This window comes from Lithobates pipiens, unplaced genomic scaffold (assembly GCF_037356315.1).
Source record: "Lithobates pipiens isolate NorthernLeopardFrog02 unplaced genomic scaffold, aLitPip1_a1.2 Scaffold_19, whole genome shotgun sequence".
Classification (NCBI taxonomy): Eukaryota; Metazoa; Chordata; class Amphibia; order Anura; family Ranidae; genus Lithobates; species Lithobates pipiens.
Window position 1 is genome coordinate 520,600,183 of NW_027507764.1, and position 24,555 is coordinate 520,624,737.

Genomic DNA, 24,555 nt, shown 5'->3' on the forward strand with positions numbered 1-24,555 from the left:
CCCCAGCACAGAGACAACGCATTATCACTTTGGCTCTCAAAACCTCGCTGTGCACGAAGATACAGGAGACAAATTTTAAACTTCTCACCAGGTGGTATTTGACACCATCAAAGCTGCATAAATAATTCCCCTCTTCCTCGAACATATGCTGGAGGTGTGGAGAAGAAGAGGGCACGTTGATCCACATTTTTTGGTCCTGCCCCAGCTTGGTGGACTTCTGGACAGAGATCCGATGCATAACACAAAAATTCACAGACTTCTCCATCCCGGAAGAGGCTGCATTCTTTCTCTTGCACCATTGACAGATTCCCATTAAGAAGTACAAAAAAATAAATTTTACGGCATGTGATAAATGTGGCGAAATCCTGCATCCCTCTCTATTGGAAAAAATGTTCCCCCCCTTTCATTACTCACTGGCTTAGGAAAATAGAGGACATTAAAAAAAATGGAGGACTTGATCCTCACATCACAAGGTAAACAAGAATTTTTTAAACAAACCTGGGACATCTGGAATACCTTTATATTCTCGCTGGAAGGATGTCGCCTGCTATCACCTTAATGCTCTGAGCTTTCCTTGACTGGCCCCTTGGACAGTGGCTGCCATTGTGTCTCGTCCCCTCTTCTCCTTTCCTGATCTTTCACCCCTTCTCTTTTCTGCCTTCCTCCCCTATCTCTCACCCCCTCCACCCACTCTCTCTTTTGGAAAAAGTGGAAAATTGGGAATGACGGCCCCACCCCCCCCCCTCTGGATGGATTATGCCGGAGGGACCTGGGGTTTGTGTGACCCTGGATCTTGGTACAGTACTTTATCCGTGCCTTGAATCATTATGATTGATGGAAGGCAGACTCACAGTTGCGAATATACCTGTATCAAGTATTGTTCAGCTGCTTTTTGCTCTGTATTTCTCTGTTGCATTATGTACTCGGGGGACCGTCTTCCCCTGTTTGGAGAAAAAATTATATTTGAAAAAAAAAAGAAGCCTACGACACCTGGTATTCCCAGGCGGTCTGCCATCCAGGCATTAACCAGGCCCGACCCTGCTTAGCCTCCAAGATCAGACGAGATGGAACACATTCAGGGGGATGTGGCCGTAGCCAATAACTTCAGGCACTCTCAACTCTCTTGACAAACGCCAAGATGGTCACCTTGGGAAAGAAACAAAAAAAAAACAAGTCAACACCAACAACATAAAAAGAAGTCTACAGCACCTAGTATTCCCAGGTGGTCTCTCATCCAGGTATTAACAAGGCCCGACCCTGTTTAGTCTCTGAGATCAGACGAGATCTGGTGCTTTCAGGGTTATGTGGCCATAGGCAAGCTCTTCAGGCACTCTCAACCCTCTTGACAAACACCAAGATGGTCACCTTGGTAAACAAACAAAACAAAAACAAGTCAACGCCAACAACATAAAAAGAAGCCTACAGCACCTAGTATTCCCAGGTTGTCTCCAATCCAGGTACTAGCAAGGCCCAACCCTGTTTAGCCTCTGAGATCAGAGGAGATCGGGCGCTTTCAGGGTTATGTGCCCATATGCAATCTCTTTGGGCACTCTCAACCCTCTTGACAAATGCCAAGATAGTCACCTTGAGATACAAGCGAAAAAAGACAGGTCAATGTCAACAACATAAAAAGAAGAATACGGCACCTGGTATTCCAACGCCATCTCCCATCCAGGTACTAACTAGGCCCAACCCTTCTTAGCCTCAGAGATAAGAAGAGCTAGGGCTTTTTCAGGGTGATGCTGCTGTAAGCGATCTCTTTGGGCACTCTCAACCCTCTTGACAAATGCCAAGATGGTCACCTTGGGAAACAAGCGGAAAAAAACAAACGAATCAACGCCAACAACATAAAAAGAAGCCTACAATAACTGGTATTCCCAGGTGGTCTCCCATCCAGGTACTAACCAGGCCTGACTATTCTTAGCCTCCAAGATCAGACAAGATTGGGTGCTTTCAGAGTGATGTGGCCATAGGCAATCTCTTCAGGCACTCTCAACCCTCTTGACAAACACCAAGATGGTGACCTTGGGAAACAAGCTAAAAAAAACAGGTCAACGCCAACAACATAAAAAGAAGCCTACGACACCTGGTATTCCCAGGCGGTCTCCCATCCGCGTACTAACAAGGCCTGACTCTTCTTAGCCTCCAACATCAAATGAGATCGGGTGCTTTCAGGGTTATGTGCCCGTAGGCAATCCCTTCAGGCACTTTCAACCCTCTTGACAAACGCCAAGATGGTCACCTTGGGAATCAAGCAACAACTTAAAAAAAAAGCCTATGGCATTGAGAAATCCCAGGCGGTCTCCCATCCAGGTACTAACCAGGTCCCAACCCTGCTTAGCCTCTGAGAACAAATGAGATTGGGCTCCTTCAGGGTGATGCAGCCATAGTAGATTTTTTTCAGGCACGCTCAACCCTCTTGACAAACGCCAAGATGGTCACCTTGGGAAGCAAACAAAAAATCAAGTCAACGCCAACAACATAAAAAGAAGCCTACAGCACCTAGTATTCCCAGGCGGTCTCCCATCCAGGTATTAACAAGGCACGACCCTTTCTAGCCTCTGAGATCAGAGGAGATTGGGTGCTTTCAGGGTGATGTGCCCATAGGCAATCTCTTTGGGCACTCTCATCCCTCTTGAAAAATGCCAAGATAGTCACCCTGGGAAACAAGCGAAAAAAAACAGGTCAACGCCAACAACATGAAAAGAAGAATACGGCACCTGGTATTCCAAGGCCATCTCCCATTCAAGTACTAACTAGGCCCAACCCTTCTTAGCCTCCGAGATCAGAAGAGATAGGGTGCTTTCAGGGTGATGCTGCTGTAAGCGATCTCTTTAAGCACTCTCTACCCTCTTGACAAATGCCAAGATGATCACTTTGGGAAACAAGCGAAAAAAAACAGGTCAACACCAACAACATAAAAAGAAGCCTGCGGCATCTGGAAAACCCAGGCGGTCTCCCATCCAGGTACAAACCAGGCCCAACCCTGCTTAGCCTCTGAGACCAGACGAGATTGGGTGCTTTAAGGGTGTTGTGGCCGTAGGCAATTTCTTTGTGCACTCTCAACCCTCTTGACAAATGGCAAGATGGTCACCTTGGGAAAAAAGGGAAAAAACACAGGTCAACGCCGACAACATAATGAGAAGCCTACGGCACCTGGTATTCCCAGGCTGTCTCCCGTCCAGGTACTAACCAGGCCCATCGCTGCTTAGCCTCCAAGATCAGATGAGATTGGGCTCTCTCAGGGTGATTTGGCCGTAGGCACTCTCTTTGGGCACTCTGAAGCCTCTTGACAAAGGCCAAGATGCTCACCTTGGGAAAAAAGCTAAAAAAAACAGGTCAAAGCCAACAACATAAAAAGAAGTCTACGGCATCCGGTATTCCCAGGCGATCTCCCAATCAAGACACTAACCAGGCCAGATCCTTCTATGGCACCTGGTCTTCCCAGGCAGTCTCCCATCCAGGTACTAACCAGGCCTGACACTGCTTAGCCTCTGAAATCAGACGAGATCGGGTGCTTTCAGGGTGATGTGGCCGTAAGCATTCTCTTCAAGACACGCCCAACCCTCTTGACAAACGCCAAGATGGTCGCCTTCAGAAACAAGCGAAAAAAACAGGTCAAAGCCAACAACATAAAAAGAAGCCTATGGCACCTGGTATTCCCAGGCGGTCTCCCATCCAGGTACTAACCAGGCCTGACACTGTTTAGCCTCCGAGATCAGACGAGATTGGACGCTTTCAGGGTGATGGGGCCGTAGGAGATCTCTTCGGGCACTCTCAACCCTCTTGACAAATGCCAAGATGGTCACCTTGGGAAACAAGTGAAAAAGAAAAAACAGGTCAAGGTCAATAACATAAAAAGAAGCATACGGCACCTGTTATTCCCAGACGTTCTCCTATCCTGGTATTAACCAGGCCCAACACGGCTTAGCCTCCGAGATCAGACAAGATCGGGTGTTTTCAGGGTGATGGGGCCGTAGGTGATCTCTTTAGGCACTCTCGACCCTCTTTTTAAAAGCCAAGATGGTCACCTTGGGAAACAAGCGAAAATAAACAGGTCAACACCAACAACATAAAAAGAAGCCTACGGCACCTGGTATTCACAGATGGTCTCCCATACAGGTATTAACCAGGCCGTACACTGCTAGGCCTCTGAGATCAGATGAGATTGTGCGCTTTCAGGGTGATGTGGCCATAGGTGTTCTATTCAGACACTCTCAACCCTCTTGACAAATGCCAAGATGGTCATCTTGGGAAAAAAGTGAAAAAAAAACAGGTCAACGCCAACAACATAGACCCTGGCGGTCTCCCATCTGACCCTGACCCTGACCCTGCTTAGCCTCTGAGATCGGGCGCTTTCAGGGTGATGTGGCCTTAGGCGAATGCTTCGGGACATACTCAAAACTCTTGACAGATGCTAAAATGGTCACCTTGGGAAACAAGCGAAAAAAAAACAGGTCAAAGCCAACAATATAAAAAGATTCCTACGGCACCTGTAATTAGGTACTATCCAGACCGGACCCTGCTTAGCCTCCGAGATCAGATGAGATCGGGCGCTTTCAGGGTGATGTGGCCGTAGGAGATTTCTTCGGGCTCTCTCAGCCCTCTTGACAAATGCCAAGATGGTCACCTTGGGAAACAAGCGGAAAAAAAAATGTCAACGCCAACAGCATAAAAAGAAGCCTACGGCACCTGGTATTCCCAGTCGGTCTCCCATCCAGTTACTAATCAGGCCCGACAATGCTTAACCTCTGAGATCAGACAAGATCGGGCACTTTCAGGGTGATTTGGCCGTAGGCACTTTCTTTGGGCACTCTCACCCTCTTGACAAACGCCAAGATGGTCATCTTGGGAAACAAGTGAAAAAAAACAGGTCAACGCCAACAACATAAAAAATAGAATTTTTATATACAGCTTACCTGTAAAATCCTTTTCTTGAGAGTACATCACGGGACACAGGAGCTTCATTACATAGTGGGTTATATAGGCACCTCTGGTGATTGGACACTGGTTAACCCCCAATTAAGGAGAATTCCTCCCCTATATTACCCCTCCCATATGGGAGGCACCTCAGTTTTGTAGCAAAGCAATAGGAAACCACGTAAAACCCAAGAGGGGTGGGAGCCCTGTGTCCCGTGATGTACTCTCAAGAAAAGGATTTTACAGGTAAGCTGTGTATAAAAATCCTATTTTCTTGATCATACATCAGGGGACACAGGAGCTTCATTACATAGTGGGATGTCCCAAAGCAATGCTCAGATTGAGGGGAGGGAGACACAGATCATAATATATAGACCGCCAAGGACCGGAGGACCTAAACTGCAGCCTGCAGTACACTGCGCCCAAAGGCGATATCCTCTTGCCCTCTGACATCCACCTGATAGAATCTGGTGAATATGTGGACTGATGACCAAGTTGCAGCCTTACAGATCTGAGCCAGGGAGGCCTGGTGATGCACTGCCCAAGAAGCACTTACAGCCCTAGTTGAGTGCGCTTTTACTTGAAAAGGAGGGATCTTCCCTTTAACACTATAGGCCTGAGAAATAATCTGTCTAATCCACCATGAGAGAGTGGATTTTGATGCCACCTGACCCTTCCTAGGGCCTTCCGGCAAAATAAATAAGCAATCAGTTTTCCTTATCTGTGCAGTTGCCTGAAGATAAATACTGATTGCCCTTACCACATCCAAAGTGTGCAAAGATTCTTCTTCTGCAGACTGTGGGTCCAGAAAAAAGGATGGTAGGCTTACATCTTGATTCAAATGGAATCCTGAAACCACCTTAGGCAGAAAGGACCTGTTGGGACGCATTACCACCAGGTCCTTATGAATAATTAGATACGGTTCTTTACTGGAGAGAGCTGCTAGTTCTGACACTCTTCTAGCCGTGGATATGGCTACCAAGAAAACCAATTTTTTAGTCAAAAGAACTAACGAAGCCTGATGCAAAGGTTCAAAAGGTTGCCCCTGCAAAGCTGAGAGAACCAAATTCAGATCCCATGGGCATACCGGAGGTTTGACTGGCGGCCTTATCCGCATAGCCCCCTGGATGAAAGCCCGCACCAGGGAATGTGATGCAAGTGGTTTCTGCAAAAACACTGACAAGGCCGAAATATGCACCTTGATAGTGCTTATGGCCAAATTCATTTCTAGGCCTGACTGGAGGAAGGCCAAGATCCTGCTAATGACATACTTTCTAGGATGACATTCCCTGAGTTCACAACAGGAAACATATGCCCTCCAGATTTTGTAGTAAATAAGCCTGGAGGCCGGCTTTCTGGCATTGACCAGAGTAGAAAGGACTGGCCCCGAAAGCCCACGGTCTCTCAGAATGTGGGTCTCAGCAGCCAAACCGTCAAATTCAGACTGTGTAAAAGCAGCATGGTAAATTGGACCCTGTGAGAGCAGATCTGGCCGGAGAGGGAGGATCCATGGCCTGCCTACTGCCAACTTCTAAGATTGCCCGTAGGCAATCCCTTCAGGCACTTTCAACCCTCTTGACAAACGCCAAGATGGTCACCTTGGGAATCAAGCAACAACTTAAAAAAAAAGCCTATGGCATTGAGAAATCCCAGGCGGTCTCCCATCCAGGTACTAACCAGGTCCCAACCCTGCTTAGCCTCTGAGATCAAATGAGATTGGGCTCCTTCAGGGTGATGCAGCCATAGTAGATTTTTTTCAGGCACGCTCAACCCTCTTGACAAACGCCAAGATGGTCACCTTGGGAAGCAAACAAAAAATCAAGTCAACGCCAACAACATAAAAAGAAGCCTACAGCACCTAGTATTCCCAGGCGGTCTCCCATCCAGGTATTAACAAGGCACGACCCTTTCTAGCCTCTGAGATCAGAGGAGATTGGGTGCTTTCAGGGTGATGTGCCCATAGGCAATCTCTTTGGGCACTCTCATCCCTCTTGAAAAATGCCAAGATAGTCACCCTGGGAAACAAGCGAAAAAAAACAGGTCAACGCCAACAACATGAAAAGAAGAATACGGCACCTGGTATTCCAAGGCCGTCTCCCATTCAAGTACTAACTAGGCCCAACCCTTCTTAGCCTCCGAGATCAGAAGAGATAAGGTGCTTTCAGGGTGATGCTGCTGTAAGCGATCTCTTTAAGCACTCTCTACCCTCTTGACAAATGCCAAGATGATCACTTTGGGAAACAAGCGAAAAAAAACAGGTCAACACCAACAACATAAAAAGAAGCCTGCGGCATCTGGAAAACCCAGGCGGTCTCCCATCCAGGTACAAACCAGGCCCAACCCTGCTTAGCCTCTGAGACCAGACGAGATTGGGTGCTTTAAGGGTGTTGTGGCCATAGGCAATTTCTTTGTGCACTCTCAACCCTCTTGACAAATGGCAAGATGGTCACCTTGGGAAAAAAGGGAAAAAACACAGGTCAACGCCGACAACATAATGAGAAGCCTACGGCACCTGGTATTCCCAGGCTGTCTCCCGTCCAGGTACTAACCAGGCCCATCGCTGCTTAGCCTCCGAGATCAGATGAGATTGGGCTCTCTCAGGGTGATTTGGCTGTAGGCACTCTCTTTGGGCACTCTGAAGCCTCTTGACAAAGGCCAAGATGCTCACCTTGGAACAAAAGCTAAAAAAAACAGGTCAAAGCCAACAACATAAAAAGAAGTCTACGGCATCCGGTACTCCCAGGCGATCTCCCAATCAAGACACTAACCAGGCCAGATCCTTCTATGGCACCTGGTCTTCCCAGGCAGTCTCCCATCCAGGTACTAACCAGGCCTGACACTGCTTAGCCTCTGAAATCAGACGAGATCGGGTGCTTTCAGGGTGATGTGGCCGTAAGCATTCTCTTCAAGACACGCCCAACCCTCTTGACAAACGCCAAGATGGTCGCCTTCAGAAACAAGCGAAAAAAACAGGTCAAAGCCAACAACATAAAAAGAAGCCTATGGCACCTGGTATTCCCAGGCGGTCTCCCATCCAGGTACTAACCAGGCCTGACACTGTTTAGCCTCCGAGATCAGACGAGATTGGACGCTTTCAGGGTGATGGGGCCGTAGGTGATCTCTTCGGGCACTCTCAACCCTCTTGACAAATGCCAAGATGGTCACCTTGGGAAACAAGTGAAAAAAAAAAAACAGGTCAAGGTCAATAACATAAAAAGAAGCCTACGGCACCTGTTATTCCCAGACGTTCTCCTATCCTGGTATTAACCAGGCCCAACACGGCTTAGCCTCCGAGATCAGACAAGATCGGGTGTTTTCAGGGTGATGGGGCCGTAGGTGATCTCTTTAGACACTCTCGACCCTCTTTTTAAAAGCCAAGATGGTCACCTTGGGAAACAAGCGAAAATAAACAGGTCAACACCAACAACATAAAAAGAAGCCTACGGCACCTGGTATTTACAGATGGTCTCCCATACAGGTATTAACCAGGCCGTACACTGCTAGGCCTCTGAGATCAGATGAGATTGTGCGCTTTCAGGGTGATGTGGCCATAGGTGTTCTATTCAGACACTCTCAACCCTCTTGACAAATGCCAAGATGGTCATCTTGGGAAAAAAGTGAAAAAAAAACAGGTCAACGCCAACAACATAGACCCTGGTGGTCTCCCATCTGACCCTGACCCTGCTTAGCCTCTGAGATCGGGCGCTTTCAGGGTGATGTGGCCTTAGGCGAACGCTTCGGGACATACTCAAAACTCTTGACAGATGCTAAAATGGTCACCTTGGGAAACAAGCGGAAAAAAAACAGGTCAAAGCCAACAATATAAAAAGATTCCTACGGCACCTGTAATTAGGTACTATCCAGACCGGACCCTGCTTAGCCTCCGAGATCAGATGAGATCGGGCGCTTTCAGGGTGATGTGGCCGTAGGAGATTTCTTCGGGCTCTCTCAGCCCTCTTGACAAACGCCAAGATGGTCATCTTGGGAAACAAGTGAAAAAAAACATGTCAACGCCAACAACATAAAAAATAGAATTTTTATATACAGCTTACCTGTAAAATCCTTTTCTTGAGAGTACATCACGGGACACAGGAGCTTCATTACATAGTGGGTTATAGATTGGCACCTCTGGTGATTGGACACTGGTTAACCCCCAATTAAGGAGAATTCCTCCCCTATATAACCCCTCCCATATGGGAGGCACCTCAGTTTTGTAGCAAAGCAATAGGAAACCACGTAAAACCCAAGAGGGGTGGGAGCCCTGTGTCCCGTGATGTACTCTCAAGAAAAGGATTTTACAGGTAAGCTGTGTATAAAAATCCTATTTTCTTGATCATACATCAGGGGACACAGGAGCTTCATTACATAGTGGGATGTCCCAAAGCAATGCTCAGATTGAGGGGAGGGAGACACAGATCATAATATATAGACCGCCAAGGACCGGAGGACCTAAACTGCAGCCTGCAGTACACCGCGCCCAAAGGCGATATCCTCTTGCCCTCTGACATCCACCTGATAGAATCTGGTGAATATGTGGACTGATGACCAAGTTGCAGCCTTACAGATCTGAGCCAGGGAGGCCTGGTGATGCACTGCCCAAGAAGCACTTACAGCCCTAGTTGAGTGCGCTTTCACTTGAAAAGGAGGGATCTTCCCTTTAACACTATAGGCCTGAGAAATAATCTGTCTAATCCACCATGAGAGAGTGGATTTTGATGCCACCTGACCCTTCCTAGGGCCTTCCGGCAAAATAAATAAGCAATCAGTTTTCCTTATCTGTGCAGTTGCCTGAAGATAGATACTGATTGCCCTTACCACATCCAAAGTGTGCAAAGATTCTTCTTCTGCAGACTGTGGGTCCAGAAAAAAGGATGGTAGGCTTACATCTTGATTCAAATGGAATCCTGAAACCACCTTAGGCAGAAAGGACCTGTTGGGACGCATTACCACCAGGTCCTTATGAATAATTAGATACGGTTCTTTACTGGAGGGAGCTGCTAGTTCTGACACTCTTCTAGCCGTGGATATGGCTACCAAGAAAACCAATTTTTTAGTCAAAAGAACTAACGAAGCCTGATGCAAAGGTTCAAAAGGTTGCCCCTGCAAAGCTGAGAGAACCAAATTCAGATCCCATGGGCATACCGGAGGTTTGACTGGCGGCCTTATCCGCATAGCCCCCTGGATGAAAGCCCGCACCAGGGAATGTGATGCAAGTGGTTTCTGAAAAAACACTGACAAGGCCGAAATATGCACCTTGATAGTGCTTATGGCCAAATTCATTTCTAGGCCTGACTGGAGGAAGGCCAAGATCCTGCTAATGACATACTTTCTAGGATGACATTCCCTGAGTTCACAACAGGAAACATATGCCCTCCAGATTTTGTAGTAAATAAGCCTGGAGGCCGGCTTTCTGGCATTGACCAGAGTAGAAAGGACTGGCCCCGAAAGCCCACGGTCTCTCAGAATGTGGGTCTCAGCAGCCAAACCGTCAAATTCAGACTGTGTAAAGCAGCATGGTAAATTGGACCCTGTGAGAGCAGATCTGGCCGGAGAGGGAGGATCCACGGCCTGCCTACTGCCAACTTCATGATCTCTGCTTACCACGGTCGCCTGGGCCAAGCCGGGGCTACCAAAAGAAGCAACTTTGTTTCCCTCTAGACTCTTCCCAGGAACCGCGACAGAAGCGGGCACGGGGGGAAGGCATAAATCAAATTGTACTGATCCCAGGGAACTGTCAGAGCATCCGACCCCTGAGCGAGTGTATCTCTTGTCCTTGACACGAATTTGTCCAGTTTTCTGTTGAACCTGGACGCAAACAGATCTACGTCTGGAGTACCCCACCTGCGACATATGTTCCAAAACACGTCGGGGTGCAGAGCCCATTCTCCTAGGCACAACTGCTGGCGGCGCAGAAAATCTGTCTGCCAATTTTCCACTCCTGGAATGAAGACTGCAGAAAGGCATGGAACATGCCTTTCTGCCCAGACAAGTATACGATTCACCTCTTTTTGCGCAACCAGACTTCTGGTACCGCCCTGGTGATTGATATAGGCCACTGCTGTGGCATTGTCGGACTGAACCCGAACAGGTCTGAAAGACCAGTTTATGAGAGCCATATAAACTGCCCGGATCTCCAAGACATTTATGGGCAATAGCTTCTCGATCGCAGACCATTTCCACTGCGAGCACGTCTCCTCCAACACTGCTCCCCAGCCTGTCAGGCTGCCATTTGTCATAATAATCTTCCATGGAAGAGGAAGAAAAGTTTTGCCTTTCAGCAAATTCTCGGTTTGTAACGAGACTCTTAGACTCGTTAGACGAGACTCTTGCGTGTCCCTGGGGATAGACGCATAGGAAGATCCAAGGACTGGGGCTTCCTGTTCCAAGCCGCAAGGATGAATCTTTGCAGAGGCCTTGAGTGGAACTGGGCGAATGGAACGGCCTCGAAGGAGGCGACCATTTTCCCAAAGAGTCTCATGCACAACCGAATGGGGGAAGATCTTCTGCCCAGAATTAGACGCACCAGATCCCCAATGGCCAAGGCTTTTGGCCTTGGTAGAAACACCTTGCCCTGAGCAGTGTCGATAACCATACCCAGGTATTCCAACCTGGTAGCAGGCTGTAGGGACGACTTTTCTAGGTTTATAATCCAACCTAGGCGTTCCAGCTGTTCTAGCGTTCTGGTAACACTGTGGTTCAGGAGCGCTACTGTTTTCTCTATGAGAAGCAAATCGTCTAGATAAGCCATGACGGCTATACCCTGAGCTCTTAGGTTTGCCAAGAGAGGGTCCAGAATCTTTGTGAAGACTCGAGGGGCCGTAGCTAGCCCGAACGGCAAGGCCACAAATTGAAAATGGCGCCGCTCTACCGCAAACCTTAGATTCTTTTGGTGTGCGGGAAAAATTGGCACATGGAGATATCCATCCTTGATGTCTATTGATGCCATAAACTCTCCCCCTTGCAGGGAGGAGACCACAGTGCGAATTGACTGTATTCAGAAGGACCGGATGCGTAAAAACCGGTTCAGATCCTTCAGATCCAGGATAGGTCTGACACTTCCATTTGGCTTTGGAACGGTGAAGAGATTCGAGTAAAACCCTGAACCCTGTTCTTTTGGGTCCACTTCTACTATCACCCCCTGGGATAGTAAGTGATCTAAGGCCAGAAATAGCGGTTTTTGCTTTACTGGGTCCCTGGGGATCCTTGACCTTAGAAAGCGAGAAGGTGGAATCTCCTGAAACTCCAGCTTGTAGCCCAGAGATACCGAAGAGACCACCCACTCATCCCGGATCTCTTCCCGCCAGGCTTCTGCAAACTGCAAGAGCCTTCCCCCCACTTGGCCGAGCGGGGGCGCTCCTTCACAAGGAAGCTTTCGGGCTCTGCTTGGCAGGCTTTCTCCCTCAGGATTTCTTCTGCCCCTGGGCCCGGCCTTGAGCCTTTCCTGTAGAGGGGGGTTGAGAAGGCCGTCACCACTGCTTAGAGCTTGATGCTCCGGGAGAGAGAGAACGCCTAAATGATGGACGTTTGCTCCTTTTGACTGGAAGGAGAGTAGATTTACCCCCTGAAATTTTTTGGACGAATTTGTCTAATTCTTCTACAAACAAATGTTCCCCTTTAAACGGGAACCCAATCAAATGCTTCTTGCATGATAGCTCAGCTTGCCCAATTCTTTAGCCATAGGGCCCTTCGCATGTGTACCAACAGGAGAGACAAACGAGATGCTTGTTGGACAGAATTCGAAATCGCATCAATCAGGAAACACAGAATTTGAGGTATTTCTGCATAATTCTCCACTTCCTCACTGGGAAGGAGGCCAAGTATCTGCTTAACCTGTTCCTTGAGGAACTGACACAACCCCACAGCTGCGACTGTAAGTTGCACTACAGTGCCAGTCATGGAAAAGGAGGCTTTTTTTTTTTTGTAAAATCTTTATTTTGAGATATTTTGACATTGAAACACACTTGAGTATACATTAGACAGGTGTGTCAGGACCAAACAAAGAACAAATAAACTGTAGGAAATAATGACACCCATAAAAACTGACCCAGTGGCCAAGAGTTGGCGGCTCAAACCAGACACATGAATTAGGCAAACGGGTGGAGATGAACGTCTGGAGTGTCTTCTAGCTCATACACATCAAGTCCGGCCTCCGTGGGCTAGGGCCCCGCTCCAAGGTGCCTCTGAGCGGAAAGGAGAGGACGGGCCGGAGCCCAGTCCCCCACCTCCCGTCATACAAAAGGCCGGGGAGGCATGGGACCACCCCCAGGGGCCGCCAAGGAGAGGGGGGCACAATCACCTCCAGCAACCTCTCCCGAGCGTCCCCCGGGGGTAGGACAGGCCCACAGCAACCCCCCCGCCCAGGAGGGACGTCCCAGCATGGACCCCTCCGGACAGAAGGATTCCCCCGTCAGCCAAACAAAGTGGCCGCAGGGCCAGCCAGCCCACAGGAAGCCTAACGCACCACCACAGCTCAATACCACGTAGGTCAATAAAAGGCAACATCTTATAGTGTGGAATACAGAGAAAGAAGGTAAAAAAGAACAGTAGGAAGGGTGAGAGAGAGGCAAGAAGGGGTAGAGAGGGGATTGGGGGATAGGGTAAGGGAGGAGGGTGGAGCCTACTTGACATCCCTGCGAAGTGCAGCGGTCCAGCACCAGGCGAGTCTCAGCAGCAAAGTCGTCTCTCCGTCCATGGGGCAAGAAGGTGAAAAACAGCCACTAGGTGGGAACATCATTGTGTGTGCGGGATCTCAAAGAGGGTTCCGCTAGCTCCAGTAGAGCCAAGTCCAGACTGGAGGTAGCGTATATAGTTTCGGACATGTAGACTGTCCATGATTGCCATATGCTGTCACACTTAGCCCGTGTACCCCTACAGGTTGCCACCCAATATTCCGCTTCTCTGATGTGATTCACTTTTTTGACCCAGTCCTCCACTGTGGGAGTCCTAGTTTGTTTCCAGTAAATCGGTATAAGACGTCTGGCCGCGTTCAACAGATGCGGCAGAGGGCTTTTTTTGTATCTACCAATCGGGATCGGAGGAATGTGCAAAAGATAGTTGGCCGGAGACAGTGGCACATCAAGATGCAAAACTGCCTCTATGCGGGATCGGATGTCCTCCCAGAATGGCTTGATTCGTGGGCAATCCCACCAAATATGAAGGAGGGTGCCCAATTGGCCACATTCCCTCCAGCACCGGTCCGATACCGAAGGGTAGATACGTGCTAAGTCTGCCGGCACTCTGTACCAGCGAGACAGTACTTTAAAATTAGTTTCTTGGGTTTTGGACTCCATGGAGCTAGCGTACGTGAGTTTGTAGAGGTGGGACAGTTGGGCCGCGGAAAAGTCAAGTTGTAGCTCCCTCTCCCAGACGCGTATGTATGTCGGTCTAGCGACCTCGGTAACACAGCCCAGCAAGTGATATAATTCGGAGATCAGGTGGGGAGTGGGTTCATCTGCTACAAAAAAACGCTCAAATGGTGTAAGGTGCGCTTCGTCCCTGATTAAGTGGCCATGGGCTTCAAAAAAGTGGTGCAATTGCCTGTATCGCCAAAAATTCATAGCTGTCTGCGCATGCCCGGTCTGCAGGGATTCATAGCTGACCATTTGGCCACCGCTGAGAAACTGTCCACAACTGGCATTCCCGTCAGCTGCCCAGGGGACAAAAAAGGCCCTCCGCTCCCCTGGCGGGAACCATAGGAACCCTCCCAGCAGGGCAAGCGGAGAAACAGGGGGGGATAGGCCCAGCGTCTTGTTCAGTTTGTCCCAAATCAAAAGAGACTGTACAGTGAGCGGGGAGACATCCACCGATAACCCCCTATATTCTGGGGACAACCAGGGCGCATAAGCCAAATCTCTCCCAGCTAGCCATTTTTACAGAGAGACCCACACTTTTGACTTAGTATGAAATTTCCAATTAAGTATCCTCTGTAGAACAATAGCCCTGTGGTACCTCTGGATATCCGGAACCCCCAGACCCCCCGTCAGCTTCGAGCGTTTCAGCAAGGCCATGGCTATTCTAGGTTTCTTTGTGTTCCACACAAATGTCGACAGAATGCTATTCAATTGGGTAAAAAACAGTTTAGGGAGGGAGATGGGTATCATTTGTAAAAAGAATAATACTCGGGGCAGGATATTCATTTTAATAATATTAATGCGGCCGAACCACGTAAAAGCGGTTTTGGTCCACTGCAACAAATCCGCCTTGATCGCATGTAATAAGGGGGGGAAATTAGCGGCATATAAGGCATCAAAGCAGTTGGTCAACTGGATGCCCAGGTATTTAATAGAAGACGTGGCCCAGGTAAAGGGGAATGCTAATTGCAGGTGGTCCGCTTGAGGCGGGGCGAGGTGAATAGGCAAAATCTCCGATTTGGAAAGGTTTATCTTGAAATTGGATAACTCACCAAAAGTCCTCAGCTCCTTCAACAGAACCGGCAACGAGATCAGGGGTTCAGAGAGATAAAGGAGCACATCGTCCGCATACGCCGACAGTTTGTGCTCCGTCATCCCAACCTTCAGGCCTCTAATGTCTGCGTTCGCCCTCACCCTGCAGAGCAGTGGTTCCAGTACCAAGGCAAAAAGGAGAGGAGACAGTGGACACCCCTGTCTCGTGCTGTTTCGAATCGGGAACCGGGAGGAAAGCACCCCATTCACCTTCACCTGTGCACACGGAGTGGAGTACAAGGCCATAATCGAGGACATCATATGCGTCCCCAACCCCTGAGCCTCCAGTACCGCCCATAAGTACCCCCAGTCGACGCGGTCAAACGCCTTTTCGGCGTCCGTCGAAAGGACGATACAAGGTTTAGGATCAGGACTGTTACGTGCCCAATGAATGAGTTGGATTGCCCTGATGGAGTTATCTCTCGCCTCCCTGCCACGAATAAACCCTGCTTGGTCTGGGTGAATAATTTGGGGCATAAGACTCCAAAGTCTGTTTGCCAGGACTTTTGCTAGAATCTTAATATCGACGTTAAGAAGGGAAATCGGTCGATAGCTCTGGGGGACGGTAGGATCTTTGCCCTCTTTTGGCAGCACCGTAATGTGTGCCAACAGTGCTTCGGTTGGGATAGGCTTCCCCTCCGTGATGGAATTAAAGTAGGTGCACATATGTGGCGTTAAGAGGGGCAGGAAGATCTTATAGTAGGAACCCGAAAAACCATCCGATCCCGGGCTCTTGCCCTTGGGCAGGGATTTCACCGTTAGCGCAATTTCCTCCGGCGAAATCGGCCGCTCCAAGTCGACGCATTGTTCCGCCGTAAGTGTAGGGACTCTCGCCGACGCTAAAAATTCTTGAATGGCAGCAGACTTGGGAGGCTGAGCGTGTGCGGGCGAGGCCGGGGAAAGGTTATAAAGTTGGGCGTAAAATTCCTGGAACCCCGAGGCAATCTTGTTGGATTGGACCCAAACGGCACCCGAGGGGGAACGGAGCTTCTGTACATAAGCTTGAGCATGTTTCTTGCGAAGGGCCCTGGCCAGCATACGGCCGCATTTGTTTCCATGTTCATAGTACCTGTGTGAAAGATGCCTGGCCTGCCTACACGTGTGGCGATCTAATAAACGTAAAAACAGGTCACGCAATTCAAAAAGCTTCTGCTTAGCCTCTGGGCTCCCCCCCTGCTTATGGGAGAGTTCTGCCGCCTGTAAGGCGGCCAGAACCCTGTTGAAATCCTCTTGACGTGCTTTCTTGATTTGGGAACCCAATGATATCAGTTCCCCTCTAATCACGGCTTTGTGCCCCTCCCAAAGCACACCCGCACTTATCTCATCCGAGGCGTTTTCCCTAAAATAGTGGGAGATGGTCTCCGACACCTTGGCAACCGCAGCAGAGTCATCCAAGAGATTTTCGTTCAGTCTCCACGTCCAGGCCCTGTGGGGACCAGATGGTAATTGAATGGTCACGCCAACCGGTGCATGGTCCGAAAGGGTGATGCTGCCAATGGATGCCGTCTACAGAAGCTCAAGCGTGGGACGGTCAACATAGACATGGTCTATGCACGTGTATACGTCATGGACGGACGAGTAATAGCTAAAGTCTCGTCCCGAGGGATGCAAAATCCTCCAGATATCAAGTAAAAGGTGTGCCTGCAGTGATTTGCGAAAGTGTTTGAAAAAGGCATGGGAGTGTGAGGGTCGGGTGCTCGAAGTGTCGAGCAGATGGTCCGGGCAGACATTAAAGTCCCCGCCTAAAATTAAATACCCGGCTTTAAAGTCTGTCAATAGGTCAAGGGTAGCGTCCAGGAAGGTGCCCTTTAGGAAAACAAATCGGCCCTGAGGGTCAATTTTGCTATCCACTGGCTGAAAAGGGCACGTCTTATGGAACGCTATGGCAGTCCCTCTGGACTTGGCCTTAGGAGATGTACTGTGAAACCACTGATTAAACATATGGGTGGGCAACCTGGGTAGGGAATGGCTGGTGAAATGTGTTTCCTGCAGGAAGACCACTTGGGCCTTCAACTTTTTAAGTTCCCACCACAATTTGTTCCTCTTCCCCGGAGAGCAGAGACCCCGTAAATTGTAGGAAATTACCTGGAGTGTAGACATGGAAGAGTTGGAGGGTGGAGGACTGGGCAAGCGTCCCAACCCGCCTGGTGTAAGGACCGCAGCAACAGCAGGCTCCTAGGAAAAGGGGGGAGTGAAAAAAGAGGGAGAAGAAAAGGGGAGAGATAGGGAGATAAAAAACACAAAAAAATAGTACAAAAATACCAACAACATAAAAACAAAACAGCTACATCAAAATTAGACAATGCAGCAGTTTGGGGGGAGATGGGACCCACCCCACTATCCGGGGGGGGCTCCTAGCCCCCTCCTAAAGTCCCAACAGGGAACTAAACCCATGGATGGATGGCCTATGTGGGGAACGTAAACCAAAACAAGGGGGAAAAGGAAGGTCCCCTCCCCGCCCACCACATCTGAGAGCAGAATAGCCTCAATTCGGGAGAAAAACCGATCCAAAAAAGCAACAAAAGTAAAAAATAAAAGAGGAGGAAAAAAGGGGTGAAGCCCAGTGTGGGCTGATTGCATTCGGGGACATGGAGTCTGGCCGATCCCTGGCAGAGGCCCCCCCGCCACGGTAGCCGCACAGCAAACTGCAGACCGCGGAGGGGGGGGGGGTCACGGAGGTAGCTACGATGGCAAAAGAAAAGGGGGAAATAAAAACAGAAACCAAAACACATTAAAAAAAACCCCTCCCCCCACCCCTGGTGCCCCGCAAAGGGAAGAAAAAGGGGGCGCCGTGGCAGACCACCTTCCAACATTGGGAATGTAAACATTCTCCGCCCTGTAGGCCTAATCTGATAGTCAAACAGTAACAAGGGCTGGAGAGAAGTCACCAAAAATTCTTGCGGCCACGGCAGCCACAGTCTTCGGCCGCATAGGGCACATCCAGGTCCCTGGAACACCCGGGGGGGGGTACAGGGTCAAAACATCCCATTTACAATTCCCGTGGGGGGAGGCCCAGACACCAGCAATCATAGTAGAAAAAGTCCGCAATCAGCCGTCTATCACACAGCCCAGGCTCGGTATCAGTCTCGGGTGGTAGAAGGAACCACTGAAGAGTTGCGGGTTGAACTATGTCTGTCCCTCCGTCGATGCTTGCGTGTGACTGTAGACCATCTGTGAGGAAGGGGGGGGACAAGCAAGTCGCTCGGGGGTCCTCTACAATCCAGAAAGTCCACGGGATTCAGCCCCAGAGAGGATAGAAAATGTGGAAGATCGTCTTTTGTGCGCAGGGTCACCTGCCTGCCATCCTTAAGCACATGCAGAGAGAAGGGGAAGCCCCAGCGGTAGGACAGTCCTGCAGCCTGGAGCACAGAAAGGAGCGGGCGAAGGGCTCTCCGCCGCATGAGGGTGCGCCGCGAGAGATCCTGATAGAAAGTCAGTCGAGCACCATCAAAATCATAAAAGGGCTTACCCCGCACTTTTTTCATAATCCGGTCCTTGATAGTATATTTGTGAAGTTTACAGATTATATCCCTGGGATTGTCAGCGTCTTGAGACGGGGGGCGCAGTGCTCTGTGGGCTCGGTCTATTTCAATAGGAGCAGTGGCTGGGAGTCCCAATATGTCCCTAAAGATATCAGTCAGAGTGGGGACAATATCCCTGGGTCCAGTAGCCTCCGGGAGCCCCCTGATCCTGATATTGGCCCTCCTGCTGCGGTTTTCAACATCATCCAATTGCCCCAGCAGTACCTCAAGCTGATGGTCTTGTGTTTGGCACCTAGATTGCAGCAGAGCAATAGCGGGGAGAGTCTCCTCTAGTTTTTCCTCCAGGGCCTCCACTCTGTGACCCAGATGTGTAGTATCAGCTTTAAGCTGGGCAATATCAGCGGTGAAAGCCTTCTCCACTCTGCTAGTGAACTTTTCTAGGTCCTCTCTGGTGGGGAGAGACATAATATGGCGGCATATTGTGTCATCTCCCATGAGGTCTGAGACCTCTGAGCGGCCATCCAGGGACCCGGGGGATGCAGGGGGGGCCGAATCGCTTACCGATCCTGGGGAGGGCACCGGAGAAGCCAGGGGAGACGGTCCGGTTGACTGGGAAGGCGTCGCTGTAGCAGGCTGTGAGGATTTCCCAGCTTTCTGAAGTTTCCCGGTCAATATTGGGTCCATCGCGGCCCTGTCTGTGGGGGCCCGGGAAGAACTGATCCAGCTGTCCCTGCCGCTTCTTGTTACCCTGCGGCGGTCGGGAAGACTGCCGGGATCGTTGGGACATTGAGCCCGGTGATGTGGATCGGATTTCCCCGCTGAGGGCAGCTGATATGTGCGGCGATGGAGCGGAGCTGAGGTGAAGCACTTCCTCACTCCTCCATGGTCAGGACACGCCCCCCCAAAAGGAGGCTTTTAATAATGTTTCCAGCTTCTTATCAGTTGGATCTTTAAATACCTGAGCATTATCCAAAGGACAGGTCAGATTTCTATTCACGCAAGAAACAGCCGCATCGACAGATGGGACCCCCCATTTCTTGGTGAAACTTTCCTCCAGAGGATAAAGCATAGAAAACCTTTTAGGAGGAGCAAACAGTTTATCGGGATGTCCCCAATCCTCATACAACAATTTATCCATTAAGGGATTAATTGGAAAGGAAAAGGCAGGTTGTGGGATTTTCCTGACTCCCAGGGAAGAAACAGAGGACGTAGCGATCTCAGCAGCAGGCATTCTGAATGTGGTACGCACCAATTCAGTATAATACTGCACCTGTTTTCTGAGCGCCTGGGAGGAGGGGACTCTCTCCTCTTCCTCTGATTCATCCGACTGCTCAAGATACCTGTCCCAAGATAGGGATCTCTCCTCATTGTCAGAAGTGTCATCTGAAAGAGGAATCTCAGCAGAGGGAGGGGATCTACCCCTTTTCCTGCTTTCTTTCAGGGAAGCTGAAATAAAATTCATGATTCTCCCTTCAAAACCTTCCAATGTAGCCCTAAGGGAGTCCTCAGTGATGTATACCGGGGCTGAAATATCAGGAGAGGCTGCAAATCCTGACAGGGGCACTGACTCATCATGTGAGGCTGACTCCAGTCTTGCAGGGGGGGGATGGTAACCTACAGGCATTTTTAGAACCCCTAGACCTAGGCGGTGACTTACCAGTGTCCTTGTTATCTCCCCCTGAGACCCTCTTACAAGGAGACATAGTCCTAAGCTACAAAGCAGAGGTACTAGTACAAAGTGCAATCACTGTTGTGCTTAAAGTCTCACAATAAATATATATGCTTAAACTGCACAACCTGATGCTGAGTAGGTTTGTCTTAGGTTTGCCTGGATCCAATCCCTTGGGATGCTTACTGCCCACAGCTCCTGTGTCTCCACTTACAGCCCCCTGACGCTCTGGGCTGTAAAACTGCGCAGTACAGCGCCGTGCACACCGAACGACGCGGCTCGCAAACACACTCCCGCCTCCTCCATTAGCACGGAAGCGTGCTTGGTGTGCGTGCACGAGGACTGCCGGTATCCAGGGGGGAAGGGAATTGCCATCGGAGCTGTCTGGGACCCCCAGACTACGTATTACATTCATTGTGGCTGAGATTGCAGTGGAGACATGAGTCATCTGGGAGAACCAGGCTTCACTGAGCGTGTGTATCTGAAAGGCATGTAAGTATGCATCAGGCTGCTCTTACTCCCCCTAGTGGTGGAAACCAAGTAAGACATACAACTACTCAATGAAGAAATCCATAATATAATTTATACAGGATTAACTTCCCTTACCTGTCCTCGCCGCAGGAATTGCTGAAAACAGACAGATTCCAGCCTTCACCCATCACGGCGGGCAGAGTTGTGCCAACCTTCAGGTTTTTTTTGGGGTTCCTTCTCAGAAGAACCTCCTACCTGGACCTTGTAAAAGACTCTGCCAGAAACTTTTGTGCCACTATGTAAATAGTACAGTAAGTCTGGTATTCCCAGAGCCCAGTCTTCCAATAGGAGAGGACTTACAGGCAAAACCTCGTTTCTTCAGATGACGAGGCCCGGGTACCATATCATCTTGGGAGTCAAAATATCGGCCCGAGATATGGATCCGGTTTGTTGTAGCCCTTAGGCCCCCGCAGGGACCTGCACAGAACTTTCTTCATAGCACATGTTTTACGTGACCAACCACCACTGGCAAAGGGAAAAATTAGGTGCCTCCCATATGGGAGGGGTTATATAGGGAAGGAATTCTCCTTAATTGGGGGTTAACCAGTGTCCCATCACCAGAGGTGCCTATATAACCCATTATGTAATGATCCTGTGTCCCGTGATGTATGATCAAGAAATAAGCATACGGCACCTGGTATTCCCAGTCGGTCTTCCATCCAGTTACTAATCAGGCCCGACAATGCTTAACCTCCGAGATCAGACAAGATCGGGCACTTTCAAGGGGATGGGGCCATAGGCGATCTCTTTGGGCACTCTCAACCATCTTGACAAACGCCAACATGGTGATCTTGGGAAACAAGCTAAAAAAACCAAGTCAATGCCAACATTGGAGGCTAAGCAGGGTTGGGCAATCAGTTTACTTGCCTGAAATAGGCATCTCAGAACTGCCACCTGGCTGCTTCCCGGGTTTCCAACTCCTTCAACTAATCCCAGGAGACAATACTTCGCCTCCATCCTGGTGGAGGTTCCAAACACCCGATCAATGGTTCCTGTCACCTCCGTCCAGTAGCAGATCAACTTCGGGCATCTCCAAAACATGTGCATCATGTCTCCCCCCATGTTCCCGCACCGGGGGCAACTTGCGTCCGGCCGTTCGGCCAAATTGAAAAAGTTTACGAGGAGCATAATAAGTTCTATATAATAAGAACAGATGTGACATCCTCTGAGAGGAGAGCCACAATTGACCACAGGCAGTATTCCTGTGGCCAATTATAGCTCAAGGGGGTTTAGTACACACCCCACACTATATAAGGCAGCCAGCGCAGCGGCCTTGTATAGTGTGTTGCGGCGGTCAGGGAAAGAGGACGATAGGCAGGGACAGTGTCTTTACTGCTTGGGAACCTAGCACTGTTACAGTGGGTGTTATGTGCCTCCCGCACAGTACACACCTGAAGCTACCCTTTATTACTGGTGTTCAATTTTTGCAATACAGGCATCGGCAGTGCAGAAGTTAGAGTGGGTGTTGTGTGCCTCCTGCACAGTATACACCTGAAGATACCCCTTATTGCTGGTGTTCTGTTTCTGTAATGCAGGAACCTAGCACTGTTACAGTGGGTGTTGTGTGCCTCCCACGCTTGTCCTTATTTTCGGCAGCTGGACGTGTTGAGCCACATCATGGCTTGGTCGGATGTGAAAGACCAAGCCCTCCTAATGCTCCTCATCCTCTCTCACCCAGGCTCAGGGTACTAGCCTGTGTTCTGTATACACTAAGGCTTTCTTCTGTATACCCTATCCTCTCTTTATACTCTAGCCTGTCGTTTATGTACACTAGACTCTTTGTTTACCTCATAAATGGCAGTGTATATAGAAGGAAGGCTAGTTTATACAGAGAGGCTAAGGTATACAAAAGGTAGGCTAGAGAATAAAGAAGACAGGCTAGTGTATACAGGACACATGCTAATGTATAGAGAAAACAGGCTTGGTTATAGAGAGAGACTGAGACTATTATATTCAGAAGAAAAGCTAGTGTATAGAGAGAGGCAGGCTGGGGTATACAGAGAGGCTAGTGAATACAGATAGGGTGATGTGTACAGAAATGCTAGTGTATACTGAGAGGCTAGAGTATACAGTTATTCTGGGGTATACAGAGACTAGTTTAAAGAGAGGCTAGTGTATACAGAATACAGACTCGTGTATGCAGATAGGCTTGAGTATACAGAGATGCTAGAGTAAACAGTGAGGCTGGGGTACACAGAAAGGCTAGTTTAAAGAGAGGCTAGTATATACAAAGATGTTAGTGTATAGAGAGAGTCGAGTGTATACAGATAGGACAGTGCATATAGAGAGACTAGTGTATACAGAAGACAGGCTTGGGTATACATCCAAGCTGACAGTGTATACAGAAGCCTGGGTAGCGTATACAGAGAATCTAGTGGATACAGAAGACAGGCTGGTGTATTCTAGCTAGTTTTTAAAGTCTAGTGTATACAGAAGACAGGCTGTGGTATACAGAGGGTTTAGTGTATTCAGAGAGTCTGGTGTATAGAGATGCAAGGGTGTACAGAGAAGCTAGTATATATAGAAGACTACAGCATACAGAAGAAAGGCTAGTGAATACAGAATAAAGGCTGGCTTCTACGGAGAGGCTAGTGTATGCAGAACACTATCTAGGGTATAAAGAGAGGCTAGATTATACAGAGAGGCTAGTGCATACAGTGAAGCTATTTTATATAGAAGCCTGGTTAGTGTATACAGAGAAGCTAGTGTGTACAGAAGAAAGGCTAAACAGGCTATAAAGAGAGACAAGTGTTTACAGAGGACAGTTTGGGGTATAGAAAGATGCTAGTTTATACAGAGAGGGCATACAGAAGACAGAAGACGGGCTAGTGTATTCAGAACATAGGCTAGGTATTCAGAGAGTCTAGTGTATACAGTCGGCGAGTGTATAAATAAGACTGGCTAGTTTACACAGTGTTTACAGAGATGCAAGGGTGTACAGAGAAGCTGGTATATAAAGAAGACTACAGCATACAGAAGAAAGGCTAGTGAATACAGAATACAGACTCGTGCATGCAGATAGGCTTGAGTATACAGAGATGCTAGAGTAAACAGTGAGGCTGGGGTACACAGAGAGGCTAGTTTAAAGAGAGGCTAGTATATACAAAGATGTTAGTGTATATAGAGAGATTCGTGTATAGAGAGAGTCGAGTGTATACAGAAAGGACAGTGCATATACAGAAGAAAGGCTTGGGTATACATCAAAGCTGACAGTGTATACAGAAGACTGGGTAGTGTATACAGAGTGTCTAGTGGGTACAGAAGACAGGCTGGTGTATTCTAGCTAATTTTTACAGTCTAGTGTATACAGAAGACAGGATGTGGTATACAGAGGGTTTAGTGTATTCAGAGAGTCTGGTGTATACAGTCGGCGAGGTCTACCGCTAATTGTACGGTAATGCAAAATGTTCACAAAACCATCCATTTGCTACCAGACATGCTGCACATATTATGAGTAATGTAACTATCGCTCGCTAACGATGTAAAAAGTTTTATTGCTTTTCTGACATTA

General features: G+C 48.9%; 13 pseudogenes; all 13 read right to left on the reverse strand.

The window, feature by feature from the left end:
- Positions 1 to 978: 978 nt before the first annotated feature.
- LOC143999547 (5S ribosomal RNA) lies at positions 979 to 1,097 on the reverse strand (annotated as a pseudogene).
- Positions 1,098 to 1,197: 100 nt separating this feature from the next.
- Positions 1,198 to 1,316, reverse strand: LOC143999332 (5S ribosomal RNA; annotated as a pseudogene).
- Positions 1,317 to 1,416: 100 nt separating this feature from the next.
- On the reverse strand, positions 1,417 to 1,535 carry LOC143998983 (5S ribosomal RNA; annotated as a pseudogene).
- Positions 1,536 to 1,856: 321 nt separating this feature from the next.
- LOC143998852 (5S ribosomal RNA) lies at positions 1,857 to 1,975 on the reverse strand (annotated as a pseudogene).
- A 1,169-nt stretch (positions 1,976 to 3,144) lies between these two features.
- Positions 3,145 to 3,263, reverse strand: LOC144000016 (5S ribosomal RNA; annotated as a pseudogene).
- A 160-nt stretch (positions 3,264 to 3,423) lies between these two features.
- Positions 3,424 to 3,542, reverse strand: LOC143999034 (5S ribosomal RNA; annotated as a pseudogene).
- A 99-nt stretch (positions 3,543 to 3,641) lies between these two features.
- LOC143998630 (5S ribosomal RNA) lies at positions 3,642 to 3,760 on the reverse strand (annotated as a pseudogene).
- Positions 3,761 to 4,680: 920 nt separating this feature from the next.
- On the reverse strand, positions 4,681 to 4,799 carry LOC143998442 (5S ribosomal RNA; annotated as a pseudogene).
- Positions 4,800 to 7,420: 2,621 nt separating this feature from the next.
- LOC143998790 (5S ribosomal RNA) lies at positions 7,421 to 7,539 on the reverse strand (annotated as a pseudogene).
- Positions 7,540 to 7,699: 160 nt separating this feature from the next.
- On the reverse strand, positions 7,700 to 7,818 carry LOC143999035 (5S ribosomal RNA; annotated as a pseudogene).
- Positions 7,819 to 7,917: 99 nt separating this feature from the next.
- LOC143998648 (5S ribosomal RNA) lies at positions 7,918 to 8,036 on the reverse strand (annotated as a pseudogene).
- Positions 8,037 to 8,139: 103 nt separating this feature from the next.
- Positions 8,140 to 8,258, reverse strand: LOC143999280 (5S ribosomal RNA; annotated as a pseudogene).
- A 13,408-nt stretch (positions 8,259 to 21,666) lies between these two features.
- Positions 21,667 to 21,785, reverse strand: LOC143999205 (5S ribosomal RNA; annotated as a pseudogene).
- Between the last annotated feature and the right edge of the window lie 2,770 nt (positions 21,786 to 24,555).